This window comes from Terrapene carolina, unplaced genomic scaffold (assembly GCF_002925995.2).
Source record: "Terrapene carolina triunguis isolate 2854851 unplaced genomic scaffold, T_m_triunguis-2.0 Scaffold189, whole genome shotgun sequence".
NCBI lineage: Eukaryota > Metazoa > Chordata > Testudines > Emydidae > Terrapene > Terrapene triunguis.
The window spans coordinates 12237057-12251087 of NW_020664540.1; positions in this window are offsets into that span (position 1 = coordinate 12237057).

Genomic DNA, 14031 nt, shown 5'->3' on the forward strand with positions numbered 1-14031 from the left:
GGAGTTGGGGGTTGCTAACCTGTCCAGAGAACACAAGGCCTGCAGAGGCCTGGAAGGCAGCTTGTGTTGCAAGAGGCCAGTGGAATCAGGGAGCTGATTCAGAGTAGGCACAGACAAGCCTCCCTCATGCTAAGGGCAGGTGGTAGCAAGGTGCCTCACCCCCCTGGGAAGCACCACACTCCAGTAAGCTGCACTGTGTGGTGTTTATGGTCATAAACATACAATTGAAAGCCAGAATAATGGCCATGAGCCTGGGCCCACTCCCACTGACACCAATGAGACTCTTCCCATTGAAGTCAATGAGAGCAGAGACAGTGCATACAACCCTAAATATTCACGAGCAGCCGGTGATTTTGGGTGCCCAACCTGAGATGTCCAGGAGGGATTATTTCAGCACTAAATGTACAGATTAAGAGTTGAATTTAGTTTTGAGGCGTTCTATACAGCTTAGAAAAGATGAGAAATTCTAGCTTCCACACAAACTGTACGCTTTAGTACAAGGCAACATCGTTTATAATGCTCAAAGATCGTGAATTTTGTTTAAAAAGTCAGAACTTACAGAAAAACCGTCTGCCATTTTCCTGAAACAAAGACAAAGGAGACAGTTAATACTTATTTTTCCCACATTCCATCTACAAGATACAGATCTCAGCATTGCATTTTTAAAAGTCACACGGGTTTATATTTAATAAGTCCTGAAGAATATATCCCCTATGTCTTGCCTGCCAACTTTTCACCTCAAAGTATTGCTACTTCCAGAGTGAATGTCTCTTAACTACAGCAAGGACTAATGACATCTATATGAAACATTGTTATCTAAAAATTAAACGGGAAGATATCGGTACCATCCTAGATGTTACACTGCTGTACCTGGACTGATGTTTAAAATTAGTGCCTCCTTATTTAGATGATGTTATTTTCTATATTAACCCTGAGGGTTGAGACCTTAATGGGAAAGAGGCTAATCATCACTGGAATCTTCAGTGCTCAAGGACTGCAAATTAAATGGATAGTTGCTACACTGTGAGATATGCATGCAAGGGCCATTATCTTCGCAAGGGCTTTGCTGTACGGGACTTGAATCAATACGATTATCTTTCCTGGAGAGATGGACGCCAATCTGAAGCGTATCATCTGTGGGGGCTTAAAATCCAGTGAAGGAAATACTGTTTAAACACATAGCAGTCGTGTACAGCAGCTTATTCAGTTACACAAGTCCTGATTCAGCACATCCTTAAACACCAGAGTAATCCCAATGATCTCAAAATTAAGCACATGTATATTGCTGAATCAGGACCACAGTGAGAGAACAAGCATGGCTGAATTTCTGCCTTTCCAACAGACATGAGTCCTTTTAATTAATGGATCTCTCAGATCGAGAGTATGAAAAAAATCAGACAGGCCGTAATATCTGTGTTTCTATTGGCTGTCATTTTCCAGATAACTATAATTTGCACTTGAGATGATTTTTGTACTGACAGTTTCTTACTGAATCTTTGTTAGGTAACAAGATTTCAGCCTTTCCACAAACTGTGTTCTGATTTCTTTATGTATTTTTTGAACGACTGATAAAGTGTAAAGCCAGTTCCAATATCCCAGACACCAAATTTGTGACATCGGTGTAAGTCCAGCGTAACGCCCCTGAAGTCAATGAAGTGACTCTGGCTCTACATCAATCTTACAGAAATCAGAATCTGGCCCTGCGCAGTGTATAAGCAGCAAAAGACAGAGCTGCACTTAGAGTAGTCAGCTTTAAGTTTTCCTTTTTGTCAAATACTTTTCATCACAATGTTTTCCTCCGGCCATAACAGTTGGAAACAGATTTGTATCAGTAAGTGGTAACACACAGTTATAGTTACAGACATAAATAGCATCAAAGCTCCATATTCAGTCTGTAAATAAGGACCACATCAAGTTTATCTTTGCAAATCGAGACTTCTGCAAAATTGAAAACTCAATAGGAAGAAATGAAAGAAGCCCCACCGACTCTGTTCTTCTTGCCTCCCGGAATGAAGATTTTGCAACCAGAGATTTGCTAGCACTCTAATTATTATTTCTATAGTGCTACAGGAATGCAGGACACTTTACAGTCACGTAGCAAGACAAAGTCTCTGCCTGGAGGAATTGCAAGTGTCTGGTTTAGACCAATCCGGACAAGTAAGGTTCAGAAACCGGAGCAAACAGCGTGTGAGAGGAATTCAGCGTCGTGCATTAGGCAGAACAGAATGCAGCACGCTCCAGCCGTGCGCTGGAGAAGATGGTTTGTGTTAGTGAAGTGGGCAGACCTGCCTCAGACACGCAGCAGCGTTGTGCAATAAGAAGGTGCCGTTTTATTTCGTTCTTTCCCCTGATTGTAGCTGCATTTTAAGTCGCACCATGGCTTGTTTCAATAATTCAGACGCATAACAAGTTTTCATCTACGTTTGTCACGTGAGTGGTTGTGACTCTTATCCTAGGAGACACAAATACAAAACCCAGAGACTATTCACCTCCCATCCCCCACCACAGTGGATGTTTCGACATACTAAAAAAAAAAAAGGGAGCCCAAAATTTCTGGAGCAAAAACCACAAACTACGTAATGGATTTTTATTTAAAAAAAAAAAAAAATTAAGTTCAGGGATATCTCCATAGTAACCTCTCTTGGTAGAACGCCTGGCTGATCTGTGTAGCCTTCAGCTAAGGCGTGGCACAAATATGAGTCAGGACTTCACCCATTTTGATCAACTGCTCTCAGATGGAGTAGGATTCTCCTTCCATTAATAATAAAGAAAGTTGGGTTATGGCATACGACTAGCTTATCTCAGAGTGTCACATAATGCTGTACAGTGATCAAATTCCCAGCTTTGTCTTGCGCTTTTCATCAAAACTGCTTTACAAAGGAGGTATCATTATCGCCGTTTTCCAGACAGGGAAACTGAGGCACAGAGCCGTGAAGTGACTTGCCCAAAGTCACCCGGCAGGACAGTGGCAGAGCCAGGAATAAACTTAGGTCCTTTGAGTCCCAGGCCCGTGCGCTAGCCACTAGGCTACACTGCCTCTCTAGCAGTATACTAGCGGCAAAATTCCCACTGACGTCAGCGAGAGCTCCTAAGTTGTTAACAGAGCATCAGTCATATTGTACGTCGCTGCCACTCAAAACTGCACCTGATTTTTAGGTGAACAATTCTACCAAAGGGAACCAAAATCAGGCTCTAACCAGGATTCGGGCTCTAACCATGAGCAGCACTGAGGCCAGCAAAGGAAAGAATTAAATTTACCCAGCGACCGAAATAGTTACAGCGGCACTGAGCTGGGACAGAGAACGTCTTTGTTAGCTGCTTAGCTGAACTGCACGTACATCCCCTGCCGTAACCAGGAATCACTGCAACGCAGACAGTCATGTGGGGGCAGTTATTTTCTTTGGTCCTGACTGTCTTTTTGTTCTGTGTTTGGACAGCACCTAGCACACTGGGGTCCTGGTCCTTGACCAGGGCTCCTAGATGCTCCCGTTACGCAAACAACAACGATGCAGTAGACCGGGGTTGGCAAACTACAGCCCGGGGGCTGCATTCGGCCCTTTAGACGTTTTAATCCAGCCCTTGAGCTCCTGCCAGGGAGCAGGGTCCAGAGCTTGCCCTGCTCCAGCACTCCAGCTGGGGAGCGGGGTCGGGGGCTTGCCCCACTCTGCATGTGCCGTGGCACCACGCGGCTCCCGGAAGCAGCGGCATGTCCACCCCCCAGCTCCTAAGCGTAGGGGCAGCCAGGGGGCTCCGCACACTGCCTCTGCCCCAAGCACCGCCCCTGCAACTCCCATTGGCCGGGAACCGCAGCCAATGGGAGCTGCAGGGGTGGCACCTGCGGACGGGGCGCTGCGCAGAGTTACCTGGCTGCCCCTCTGTGTAGGAGCTGGAGGGGAACATGCTACTGCTTCCGGGAGCTGCTTGAGGGAAGCACCTGGAGCCTGCATCCCTGACCCCCTCCTGTGCCCCAACCCCCTGCCCCAGCCATGATCCCCCTCCCACCCTCCAAACCCCTCGGTCCCAGCCCGGAGCACCCTCCTGCACCCCCAACCCCCCAGCCCCACCCCAGAACCTGCACCCCCAGTCAGAACCCCCTCCCTGAACCCCAAACCCCTGCCCCAGCTCGGAACCACCTCCTATACCCTCAACTCCTCATTTTTGGCCCTACCCCAGAGCCCTCACCCCCTCCCGCACCCCAACCCCCAATTTTGTGAGCATTCATGGCCCATCATACAATTTCCATACCCAGATGTGACCCTCGGGCCAAAAAGTTTGCCCACCTCTGCAGCAGACCCTCACTGCACGTGCCTTGAAGATTGCTGTCTAAATGAACACAAACAGGGATACGCAGTAATTCTGACTTCCCCTCACCAGAAACGGATCCCATCACCGGATCCATCCACAGGAGAGTTGATCATTATGCAAGTCAGTGTTTAAGGCCTTGGCTACACTGGAGATGTACAGCGCTGCGCTCAGGGGTGTGAAAACGCCCCCCCCCCGAGCACAGCGAGTGCAGCGCTGTAAAGCGCCAGTGTAATCAGCACCTGCAGCGCTGCACGCTCGCTCGCAGCACTGCAAGCTACTCCCCTCGGAGAGGTGGAGTACATACAGCGCTGCAAGAGCTCTCTCGCAGCGCTGGCGGCGCGACTACACTCGCGCGCGGCAGCGCTGTGAATTCCCAAGTGTAGCCAAGGCCTAAGAGTACTACCATTACGGCCACAATGCTACAACTCATGGAATAGGACAGCCTCCACTTCTCAGTGCGCACACTCCGGGATCTGCGATGTTTGCACACTCACAGATGCTAGAAATTCACCATACAAAACACATTTGAATGCATTCATTCAATCAACTGGAAGCACAAGTGTTTGTGCAAAAATTGCCCTCTGAGTAACACAATTATTGATCTGTATTAATGGAAGCACCTGGAGGATCCAAATGATCTCAGGGGGCCCCTTGTGCTAGGAGCTGTACACAAAGCTAGGGTGTGTCTATGCTAGAATAATGGGGACATTTGGACCTGCTCTGGGAGGCTAGGGATATTGCAATGCAGCCACACGAGGACGTGTTGTGGATAAGTGCAGGTTAATTAACACACTCCAACCTAACCTCAACCCACTTTTCTAGCATAGAGAAGCCCATAGTGAGAGACGATTCCTATCTGGAACCGTTTACAACCTAAACTAAGAGAGACAAAAGATGGGAGGGGAAACTGAGGCCCGATGAGGGGCGGGGAGAAGTGATTTGGCCAAGGTCACACAGGATGTCCAGTCCCTTTGGGACGAGCTGGCAGACAAGATGATGGGACAGCAGCCTCGGAAGGAGGAGGGAACGTCAGAGCTGCAGTGGAACAGAACCAGTAGCACAGCTACTTCAGAGTGGGGCTTCCCTTGCGTTCAGCATGGACATCCGAATGCTCTCAGTAGAGCTCGGGGGCAAGCCGCTGAACTAGGGTGACCAGATGTCCCGATTTTATAGGGACAGTCACGATTTTTGGGTCTTTTTCTTACATAGGCTCCTATTACCCCCCACCCCCTGTCCCGATTTTTCACATTTGCTGTCTGGTCACCCTACGCTGAACAGAACGAAGCACAAACGACAACTCCTTCCCCTGGTTAAAAGCATGGGCCAAAGCGCTACTGAAAAGGGGCACAAATTATTTAGGTCCCAATTTCTTCCCCTCCCCCCTGGAGGTTTGCACGAAGCTCTCCAGCTCTGCTGTGTTGTTGCTGAGACTGGCAGACTCCTCCTCCTGAACACTGCAAGTTACAACACAGAGCCGGAGGCTGACTTCTCAAGCTGCTAGACAGCCAGCCTGCAGGTCGAGTTTGCTGGGTGGCGCTGTTAATCCAGCCCAGGTGGCGTTTGTCTGTCTGCCCTGAGCCAGGCTGAATTGGCAGAGCTGGGGGTGGTGTTTTGTCTCTGACAAATCAATACCACGAGGCCTGGATGTCTGATCCAAAGCCCACTGAAGTCAACACAAGCCCTTCGGGCCCTATCTTGCAAGCCTGCAGTGTGAGGTACCAAGCTACCGCTGGATGCATTAGTAAATAGTAAACGCTTACTAAAGTCAGTGAGGATTCCATGTGCAGATGATTGGGGCCTTACATTTTGTATGTCAAGGGGGTGGGGGGGCAGAAGAGTCTCAGGGAAAGGGGAAAAGCAGTTGAACAAGATTCCCATCCTGAGAGGCATCACCATAATGATGCCACTGGAGATCTGGCCCATCTGCTACACAGACTCTGAGAATTTTTGCCCTTATCAGTACTGCCAACCTGAGTGTTCCTAAACCAATGATCAGGGCCCCCTAAAATCAGGACACTTTTTATTTAAATCTTAATTTTTAAGACAAATATTCCTTTTGGAGGTCTTTGTATTTGCCTTCTGCTTTCTGCATCTTTAGTATTCACATTTTTAGGATTTTCTCTGCAGCTGTAAGGGCTAGACCAGGGGTGCCCAACCTGTGGCTCCGGAGCCACATGCGGCTCTTCAGAAGTTAATATGCGGCTCCTTGTATAGGCACCGACTCCAGGGCTGGAGCTACAGGCGCCAACTTTCCAATGTGCCGGGGGGTGCTCACTGCTCAGCCCCTGGCTTTGCCGCAGGCCCTATCCCCTCTCCACCCGTTCCCACCCCCTCCCCTGAGCCTGCAGTGCCCTCGCTCCTCCACTCTCCCCCCCAGAGCCTCCTGATCGGGAGGTGCGGGGAGGGAAGGGGAAGCGCTGATCGACAGGGCTGCCGGTGGGTGGGAGGCACTGGAAGCTGGGGGGGGGAGCTGATGGGGGGCTGCTGACATATTACTGTGGCTCTTTGGCAATGTACACTGGTAAATTCTGGCTCCTTCTCAGGCTCAGGTTGGCCACCCCTGGGCTAGAAGCTTCCTGATTCAAATGGTATCCAATTCTCACATCATCACGTGACTCCCAGAGCTGGGGCTTTAGGCAGAGACACCAAATATCCTGAGACTCATGATAAAGCTGAGAGAGTTGGCAACATCCCTTCCTCGTGCTCTGTGTAGACCAACAACTCCTCACATCTCCTCATGGCTACAGGAATGTTTTGATTGATATTTGAACCTAGCTCTGCATAGATAATAATGTTTTGTCAGCAAAGGCTATTGTGGTTTTCAGAGCCATAGCGAAAGCTCTAATTAACCCTTGGGTTTCAATGCGCCATGAGCTAGGCGCCATCAAAGGATTGTCTCAAAAGCACCGGGAATCCTCTGGTAATAGAGCCCCACCCCCACAGACGGCTCTGCAGCAACTCCACCATCAGCACCCCTGGCCATCTCCGCACTCCTTCCTCACGCTGCATGCTGTGACAAGCAGCTGCCACTCTGCTCTTTGGCTGCCTGGCACAGCTGCTGCTGCAGGAAACAGAATGTCCCTTGGAGATCCCTCACCCTGCGGGCCGCTTTCCCGCCCACCCACTGCTCCAGCTCTGTGTGTACACGCACGCACCCAAGGGAGGGTGAAGATTCAGAAGCACCGGGATTGAAGTCACATGACCACTTTTTCCATTCATAGCTCCCCCCAAATCTCCCCTCGTGGCCTGACCCTTTCCATGCTTGGCATCAGACCTTTGTATTTTGGAAAGTTTGAGGTGAACCCAATCACTCGATTGCCCCGCAGTATGCCCACCTGCCTGCCTCCATTTTCAGAAAAGAGAATTCAGTACAAAACCCTCAGCTAATACAGCAGTCAGGCTGCAATGAACACAGGAATGCCAGGAACTGAAATGATCAGCGTTCACATCGCATGCTCAGCGTGTTTATTACTAGCTGCTACTTACTATAAGGTACCCACAACGTGGACAAGTTAACACTGATTTAAGAACTTTTTAAATCCCCAGCTTGTGTGCTTACATCTACACCCCGGGGTGTTACACTAGCAGAGGTCTTCAATTTTAGGACACACGCATTAGTTTCCAGTCTGTGTCTTCGGGCATGAATTCTTAGCGTGGGTGGGCGTGACCACCCTGCCAGAAGGGGATCCCAGCTAGAGGGCAGGGGATTGCAGTGTTGAAAGGGGGACCCCGATATGGAAAGAGCTGAGAACCACCATCCTAGGCTACACATCTCACAACCAAACATAAACATGAATATCAATGTTCGATCCTGCTCCTACTGAAAGGCACCGAAATGTGGCCATTTTAATATTCCTGAATCTCATCAGCTAAAAGGCTTGTGTAGCTATAGGGAGTGGAGGAGAGGGATACACAATGGATAGGGAGCGATACACACCTACTGCACACACACACACACACACATCCCAGAGGGAGGGGCACACACCTACTATACACACACAATGCATAGGGATTATACAGCTGCTTCTATTTCCAAGCAACCTTTCATTACTACAACAGATTTAACAGAAGTGTTGACTCTGGATGTAACCGCCTGAAACCACAGCCAGGGGGCTGGTTCCTATTGCTAGTCATTGGTGCTAGTCACACTCCCACAAGCGGGGGACCGAAGAGGGGGAAACAGAGGATTTACATTCGCCCCACAGAACGGCCCAATGGTTTAGTTGAGGGGCAGATTCCATGGACAAGACACAGGGCCCGGACTGATTCTAATCCTGTCACGGGCAAGTCACTTATCTCCTCCGTGCCTCAGTTTCCCCATGTGAGAAATGGGGGGAGGGGTCACTGGGCAGCACCATACAGGGGCCGCTGGGGATCCCTCATCAGCTGGAGGCTCAGTGGGGGCTACCGCTGGCTGAACAGCGGCACAAGCGACATCCCACTTGGGCAGGGGCTGCCTTCGCTGCGGGGCGGGGTGAGGACCAGGGCGGACCCCAGCCCCGTGGCAGGCAGCCCCCACTTCCCCCCCCCAGCGCCCCCGGGACAGCTCCCGGGCAGCGGGCGGGCACCTCCCCGGGGAGCAGGGGCCGCCCCGCCCCGTTGGCAGCCCGGCCCCAGGGGGAGGCTGCGCCCCCGGCCCCGCTCACCTGCCGGCTGCTGCGGACCGCGGGCTGGCGGGCGGCTCAGGGAGCTGCCGGGGAGCAGGGGCGGCCCGGCTCCGCCCAGCGGCCGCCGAACCGGATCGGATTCTGCCCCGGCAGCCGCTGGAAGAACCGGAGCCGGAGCCAGTGTGTGGGGCGGGGGGAGCCGGGGCCAGCGAGAGGTGCTGGACGGACCGTGGGGACTTTGTGGAGCCTCCTTGTGGGCAGGTGGGAGGGCGAAGCCACCAGCTCGGTGCGGGAAAGCGGCTGCCCCGCCGGCAGGGGGTCGGGACGGATCGCCGCCCCCTGCCTGCAGCTCTCTGCCGGGGCAGGAAAAGGGGGGGACCCACCGCCGGAGCAGCAGAGCAGGACGGGCTGAGAAAGCTGAACCTTGTCCACACGAGCCACTCGCGCCCTGAACGGCGGCGATCTGGCTCCTGCCCGTGCACCCCCGCGGCGTGTTGGGGGTACAGCGCTGGCCAGGGCTGGGGCGCGCGTGTAGACACCGGGCTGGGCCCCTGCCCCAGCTCTCCTCTCCCCCCTTCCAGCTGTGCAGAGCGGGGACGGGAAAGATAATCTACAAAGAGGGGCCGAAGCAGGATCCCCGCCCTCCCTTGGCGGCTCTGTGATGGGCACAAGGCCTGAGAACGCTGTTACCTTTCGCGTCGCTTCGCTTCCCTTGGGAGTATCGGGACCGTCAAGCCTGCACGTCTCTGGCCTCTCTGGAAGTCTCCCTCCCTTGGAAGAGCCGAAGGAGCGAGCAGGGAGTTTCCTTAGCGCTTGGAGACGGGGCAGGACTCAGCCCTCCATGGCCAATGGGGTGGAGCAGAAGGTGGGACGCAGGGAAGGCCCCAAACCAGGGACTCCAACAAATGATGAAGGAAGGAAACGGCCGGGCTGTTGCTATGGGAGCCCTTCCTGCCCTGCCTCCAACTTCATGTGCGTCTTTGTGGCTGGGGGTATCGATAACGGTCAACACCCAGAGGGAGGGGTTTGGGGACTTGAAAGGGGAGCTGTCCCTCAGACTGAAGCGCACTTGAGGAAAAGTACTGGCTGGGGCATGGATGGACTCTAATAAGGGGAGTTTTCCTTCCCCACTGTTCATTAAGCATCTGTGTGAAATAGGTGTTAAGGAACAAGCCCCCATGTTTTAAACAGAGTGAATAAAAATCAGTTTCCCTCTGGATTAATCAGCTGCGGCCTCCAGGGTCGCTGTGGGCTTCTCTTCGTATTGAGGGGGAGAACCTGAGCTAGTGATGCTGCCTTCAGCATGGTGCCACCTAACTCAAGCGCTCCCAGCCAGGTTCAAACACAGGAACGTTTCCTAATGTAAATGCAAAGCGCTGTGGGGTCAGAGAACCCAACGGCTTCCCCAACCCTCCGCAAAAACAGGCCTGAATTTCTCATGTCAAAAAATAATCTGAAAACCCACACCTTTCCGCCCTCCCTTCCTTCATCAGAAAGAAGCAAAAAAAGGGCACCAAACCCATTTTTCCCCATCGCAGGTCACCTTCCATGTTGTGCAAGCTAAACTGGCTGTGCCCAAGCATTGTTGCTGAGTAACAAAACCAACAATATGCCCGCATGACTGTCCTGCTTCTCAGCTGCAATCCATAACTCACTGACTGTGTGTGTCAATAGACCTTCCGCCCTAAGTCAGGGAGCTCAAACACTATGGGCGGGGGGGAGGGTCCATATCAGCACCTCCAGCGATAATAGTCTTTTGTGACAACTGGGCCTAGAAGTTTTTGCCTGCTTGGCAATTGACCATGAAAAGTAGATCAAGCTATTTTTAATAAAGAATGTTATAAGGAGGCGCAAGAAAGCCAGAGAGAAAAACGGAATTAGTCCAAACCAAAAAGCCCACTGATCTAACTGAAGGAGTGTGTTAAGATCATGCTTGGTAAATAAGAAAATGTGGGTCCGGAAATTAATAAACTAAAAGTATTGTGTTGGAAACAAGGCCTAATTTGTGGCCAAAATAATAAGGGGATGGGTTATTCCACTCAGCACTCCCTCTTGGTGCCCTGTCACAGATGCTCTACTCACCGCTGGAGCGCCTGCTTCTGGCCACATCTGGGGATTAGCTCTGCCCGTGTGATGCACCTTCCTGCGGTTGCTCACTCCGTCGCTTCTCTCAGTCTCGCTCTTTCAGGACTCAAGTGCTCCCATTTTGTGGCTTGGCCCTCTGGCCAGGTCACTGTAATTTTCCCCTTCCGGGGGGGTGCATGTATCAAAGTCTCTCATGATGACCCACTGCTCCTTAACAGTGCCACTTCCACAGTGGCTGATAGGGGAACCCAGGCCCACCCTCTATACTGGGTTCCAGCCCAGGGACCCTACAATATGCCATCAAGAGCTGCACAGTCCTAAACCTTACTGCTGTATCCCCATGGGCTACTTCCTACCTGGCCTTCACTCTTTTTTCTTTTTTTTTTAGGGCAAAGCAGACTTGACTAAATAGTCTATAGTCACCACCAACTATAATTCCTCAATATTTGCAGATTATATCCTCTTGCTCTGCGCCCTGTGTCTTTCAGGGAATATAGCAGCCCCTTTCTAATAACACTCCATTTCCCCGATGCTTTTACTAAATAACAATGTAATTTTTTTAACCTTAAGATGTTTGAATTCCTCCCTTTCTTTATCAAAGCCCCAACATACCCAGAAAAGGGGCCACCTTACTGAGTGCACATAGTCCATCTTTGTGTCTATTTATTTGAAAAAGAGTCTTGTTTAAGCCACAATGTCCCAAGGGTGTCGGAGCCTTCCCAAAAGTGAGGGGCTGGGGGGACCCCGCCCCCTGAGGACCCGCCCCTGGCCAAGCTGGAAGCCGGAGCAGGATCAGGGAGCCCGTTCCCCCCTGCCTGAGGTGGAGTGGGGCTGAAATCAGCCCCCTGCCCGTGTCCCCACCCCCCGGATCTCCCGAACAGGGCAGGTGGAGGGTCCACACCGCCGCAGCTCCCCACAGCTGCCCGTGCAGCTCTTATCATGGCCGGGCTCTCAGCCCTCCCACAACTGCCCAGGCTCCCTGGAAGGGGTCCACACTGGCCTGGCCAGGGGTGGGGCCTAGGGGGGAAGACAAAGGGAAGGGGGCGGGGTCCACCCCAGCAAAAAGTGGGAGGATCAGAGTCGAAAATAGGGAAAATAGGGAAAGAACAAGTAAAAAATTACTTAGACAAGTTAGATGTCTTCAAATCACCAGGGCCTGATGAAATGCATCCTAGAATACTCAAGGAGCTGACTGAGGAGATAGCTGAGCCATTAGCAATTATCTTTAACAAGTCATGGAAGATGGGAGGCAGTCCAGAAGACAGGGAAAGGGCAAATATAGTGCCCATCTAGAAAAAGGGAAATAAAGACAACCCGGGGAATTACAGACCAGTCATCTTAACTTCTGTCCCCGGAAAGATAATGGAGCAAATAATTAAGCAATCAATTTGCAAACACCTAGAAGATAATGAGGTGATAAATAACTGTCAGCATGGATTTGTCAAGAACAAATCATGTCAAACCAAACTGATAGCTTTTTTTGACAGGGTAACAAAGCCTTGTGGATGGGGGGAAGTGGTAGACATGGTATATCTTGACTTTAGTAAGGCTTTTGACACAGTCTCGCATGACCTTCTCATAAACAAACTAGGGAAATACCACCTAGATGGAGCTACTATAAGGTGGGTGCATAACTGGTTGGAAAATCATTCCCAGAAAGTAGTTATCAGTGGTTCACAGTCATGCTGGAAGGGAATAATGAGTGGGGTCCCGCAGGAATCGTTTCTGGATCCGGTTCTGTTCAATATCTTCATCAATGATTTAGATAATGGCATAGAGAGTACACAAGTTTGCTGACGATACCAAGCTAGGAGGGGCTGCAAGTGCTTTGGAAGATAGGATTAAAATTCAAAATGATTTGGACAAACTGGAGAAATGGTCTGAAGTAAATAGGATGAAATTCAATAAGGACAAATGCAAAGTACTCCATGTAGGAAGGAACAATCAGTTGCACACATACAAAATGGGAAATGACTGCCTAGGAAGGAGAACTGTGGAAAGGGATCTGGGGGTCATAGTGGATCACAAGCTAAATATGAGTCAACAGTGTAACACTGTTGCAAAAAAGCAAGTATCATTCTGGGATGTATTAGCAGGAGTGTTGTAAGCAAGACACGAGAAGTAATTCTTCCGCTCTACTCCGCACTGATTAGGCCTCAACTGGAGTATTGTGTCCAGTTCTGGGCGCCACATTTCAGGAAAGATGTGGACAAATTGGAGAAAGTCCAGAGAAGAGCAACAAAAATGATTAAAGGTCTAGAAAACATGACCTATGAGAAAGATTGAAAAAATAGGGTTTGTTTAGTCTGGAGAAGAGAAGAATTAGAGGGGACATAACAGTTTTCAAGTACATAAAAGGTTGTTACAAGGAGGAGGGAGAAAAATTGTTTTTTTTAACTTCTGAGGATAATAATAATATAATATGGAGATTTGCCTATCTCATAGAACTGGAAGGGACCTTGAAAGGTTATTGAGTCCAGTCCCCTGCCTTCACTAGCAGGACCAAGTACTGTCCCTAACAGGTGTTTTTGTCCCCTGCTGCTTGCTAAATGGCCCCCTCAAGGATTAAACTCATAACCCTGGGTTTAGCAGGCCAATGCTCAAACCACTGAGCTATCCCTCACCCCCTAGGATAGAACAAGAAGCAATGGATTTAAATTGTAGCAAGGGCGGTTTAGGTTGGACATTAGGAAAAACAGAGTGGTTAAGCACTGGAATAAATTGCCTAGGGAGGTTGTGGAATCTCCATCATTGGAGATTTTTAAGAGCAGGTTGGACAAACACCTGTCAGGAATGGTCTAGATAATACTTAGTCCTGCCTTGAGGGCAGTCCTATGATTCTATGATTACCCCTAAGAATTTAAACCTTTTAACTATATCTATTCGTTCTCCATACAGATACCATTTACATTCCTTTGTAACTTTCCTTTTTGTAAAGATCAGTCCTTTGGTTTTAGCAAAGAACTCAAATGTGAAGTTGCAGAACTGTTAACTAAGGTTTGTAACCTGTCCTTTAAATCAGCTTCTGTACCCA